The sequence below is a fragment of the Cebus imitator genome, unplaced genomic scaffold (assembly GCF_001604975.1).
Source record: "Cebus imitator isolate Cc_AM_T3 unplaced genomic scaffold, Cebus_imitator-1.0 Scaffold88, whole genome shotgun sequence".
Lineage (NCBI taxonomy): Eukaryota > Metazoa > Chordata > Mammalia > Primates > Cebidae > Cebus > Cebus imitator.
This window is the reverse complement of record NW_016107403.1, coordinates 1,092,964-1,096,848: the sequence shown is the minus strand read 5'-3', so window position 1 is coordinate 1,096,848 and position 3,885 is coordinate 1,092,964.

Sequence of the window (3,885 nt, the reverse complement as noted above, 5' to 3'; positions counted from 1 at the left end):
AAAAAAAAAAAAAAAAAAAAAAAAAAAAAAAAAAAAAAAAAAAAAAAAAAAAAAAAAAAAAAAAAAAAAAAAAGAAAGGACCAAAAGTCAACATAAAGCACAGAAAATTATTCTTTGTTATCTAAGCAGAATACAGAGAAGATAATAAACTACCTAATGATGGGTGAAGGTATCAATCAGTAACCAATGAAGCAAATCCATCAAAACTGCACAAACTTCGCTAAGATTTTAACATACTTCATAACTCCTTTTCAGGTTCAGGTATTATAAACCAAAGGAAACAAAATTCACTTACTGAGCTTTGTTCTTTATTATGCTTTTTTGTGTCCTGGAACATATAGACAGTTTAGGTTAGATTTCATAGTTCCTTTAGGGCAAAACTAACTTCATAATAAAATTAAGATGTTATTTTTGTTAACATGCAAAGTGTCCATCATTACTGTCTTTCTATGAATTAATCTTTAAATTTTTTCAGTTTCAATTTTCAATATGCTAAATATTGAAATATAAGTGAAAGATCTTTGGGGTCTCAAGAGTGTAAAAATGCCCATCGATGATAGACTGGACGGGAAAAATGTGGCACATATACACCATGGAATATTACGCAGCCATAAAAAAAGATGTGTTCGTGTCCTTTGTAGGGACATGGATGAACCTGGAAGCCATCATTCTCAGCAAACTGACACAGGAGCAGAAAATCAAACACCACATGTTCTCACTCATAGGCGGGTGTTGAACAATTAGAACACATGGACACAGGGAGGGGAGCACTACACACTGGGGTCTGTTGGAGGGGAATCGGGGAGGGACAGCGGGGGGTGGGGAGTTGGGGGGATGGCATGGGGAGAAATGCCAGATATAGGTGAGGGGGAGGAAGGCAGCAAATCACACTGCCACGTGTGTACCTATGCAAAAATCTTGCATGTTCTTCACATGTATCCCAAAACCTAAAATGCAATTAAAAAAAGAGATCTGGAGAGCAAAAAGATTGAGAATCACTGCTTTAATGCAAAATGACTCCTTTCTTCTTGATAAAATAAAAGCACATATATAGTTGAATTTTTCTGTCTTGATTTTTCCTAGAATAGTTACAAATTCTCATATTAATGATAACTTTTAATGAAAATAACTCACTTTTATTTCAGAGAGAAAATGGGGATAGGTCGTAGATAATTGAGCCTTGTCTGTAATATACAGCATTTTAGCAGACTAGTGAAGCTCATCCTGCAAGTTTCCGCAGCCAGAACACCTTGCTTTTACATCTGAAAATGACAAATATACCTATCTTTCTATAGTGCCAGGAACTCTCGACCAGCAAGAGGATTTGAACCTGAGTGGGGGGTGCGCAGGAAGAAAAGGAGATAGAACAGCGGGGTCAGGAGGGCTGAGGAGTAAGTGCTCCACCGCAACTTTATTCTTCAGAAGTTCAGAATATATACATTTTCCAAATCTTGTTTATGTTATTGTCAGCAGAAAAACAAGAAGATAAATCACACGCTAAGCACAATGTAAATGACAGATATAGAATAGGGAATTGTGAGGGGTAGCGATTAAAGATGCTTACTCATATAGTTTACACAATACTTTGTTCCTCAGGACTGCATGCCCATCTGGTTATCTTTTGTTCCTTCCTTCAACATATGGTTATCTTTTTAACTAGACTCTCCCTTGTGTCTCCAACTTCCTTATCTTGAGTTCCCTCCTCCTGGGGTCCCTGCATTCTGGGCTCAACCACCCATACAGTGAGATTCGCTTTGCAAGGTTTCATACGGGAGGGCTCCCAACACTACAGCATGTAAAAATAAGAAGCAAAATTACATAACTTAAAATTATACTTAGTAATCAACATTTCAGTATTCTGCCTCCCTTATATCTCAGTATCCAAAGATTACCTGTGAGTTATCTCACATTTCTATCAATTCAAGGTTTTAAGTTAATTAAATATCTTAGAAATTAACGTCAAGTCTACTTACTATAAAACTTATTGTTGAAATAAAATTAATCAGAATGATTCAATTTAGCTAAACATAAATTTACATTTTCATTATCTTAAATCATATAGAAATAATGCTAACTTATTTGAACAGTAAACCTGTGTAGGTTTAAGAAAAAAACATACCCAAGTAAAATAAAAAGTATGGTTGTATTATCTTTAACATTGATAAGTTGAAGACAACAGAGCTGTTTTTATTGAACCAAAACTAAACTAGTGGTTTTTGCCAAAGCTTTACCTTAATTATAGTTCTGGATTCTGATATATTTCTGAGTTTCTTAATATATTCTTAATATATTTCTGGATTTTTAAATTTTTTTGAGTTTTTGTAAGAGTAATTTATTTAAGTATAGCACATTTAAAGTATTTGAAGTTTACTTCTTTCTTTCCTTCTTTCTCTCTTTCTCTTTCTTTCTTTCTTTTTCTTTCTTCCTTCCCTCCCTCCCTCCCTTCCTCCCTCCCTTCCCTTCCTCCCTCCCTCCCTTTCTTTCCCTCCCTCCCTCCCTCCCTCCCTCCCTCCCTCCCTCCCTCCCTCCCTCCCTCCCTCCCACCCTCCCTTCCTTCCTTCCTTCCTTCCTTCCTTCCTTCCTTCCTTCTTTCTTTTGTTTCTTTCTTTCTTTAGACAGGGTTTTGCTCTGTTGTCCAGGCTGGAGTGTAGTGGCATGATCTCAGCTCACTGCAATTTCTGCCTCCTGGGTTCAAGTAATTCTTGTGCCTCAGTTACCGAGTAGCTGGAATTATAGATGTGCACCACCGCACTTGGCTAATTTTTAAATTTTTAATAGAGATGTGATTTCACCATATTGGCCAGACTGGTCTTGAACTCCTGACCTCAAGTGATCTGTCTGCCTTGGCCTCCCAAAGTGCTGGGCTGAAGTTCACTTTTCTGATTTTCTGATAATCTTGGGAATATCCCATCTATATAAGCACTTATTTATCTCTTATGTAAATCAATCCAAAAAAACACTCCTTTAAAAGACTTCATAATGTAATTTTTTGATACCCCTGGGAGATAGGAAACCATCCAGTTACAAAGAAAGGTGCAATCTTTTGTAAATTACATAGATGTACATATACATAGTGAGCTTAAAGCTTTGGTTCTAGGTTAGCCACAGGTCAAGCATTGATACAGAAATACCGAAACGCATCAAAGAGCTGTCCTCCTTCCTGGTGAGCTTGAAATTCTTGATTGGTTTGGCTCAAAATAGACACATAGATAAACAAAAAAGATGAATCGAATTATACATGTTCACTTCAGTCAAGGAAAAAATAGATAAGGCCAGGTACAGTGGCAGGCACCTATAGTCCCAGGCTTGATGGTTGCTTGAGCCCAGGAGTTTGAGATCAGCCTCGGCAACACAGTGAGATCCTCTGAAAAAAAAAAAAAAAAAAAAAAAGACAAGAAAACAGATATTTAGAATCTCTTAACCCAATTTTGGAGCCCATCAAATGCTCATATATTGAAACCAATTTCCTAATCTTTTCTGACCCAGATGGAAAATAATTTATCAACCATAAATAAAACAGACACACATATACACACAGACAATAGCAAGGAAAATAAACTAGAGAAATGGAGAGTTAGCGAAGTTAAACTTCTATTGTCACTTGGTATTTATCTCCGGGAGCTAAGAAAATATGTGCCTGGACTCAAGTCACTTACTGGTTACACTTTCCTGGCAATGTAGTTTACTTGCCTCTGTCAGGTGAATTCATTGGGCATTTTGGTAGAAGATCTCCAAAAAGATAATTCTTAAAAAAGGTAAAATAATGACTCCAATACACATGTAAAATGAACAGATGTCTAAGATTTTACATAACCCATTTATTAATGAAGGAACCAGTAAGCTATCACAGCTAGTTTCTTGTTTTCAGTAATTAAAATATTATAA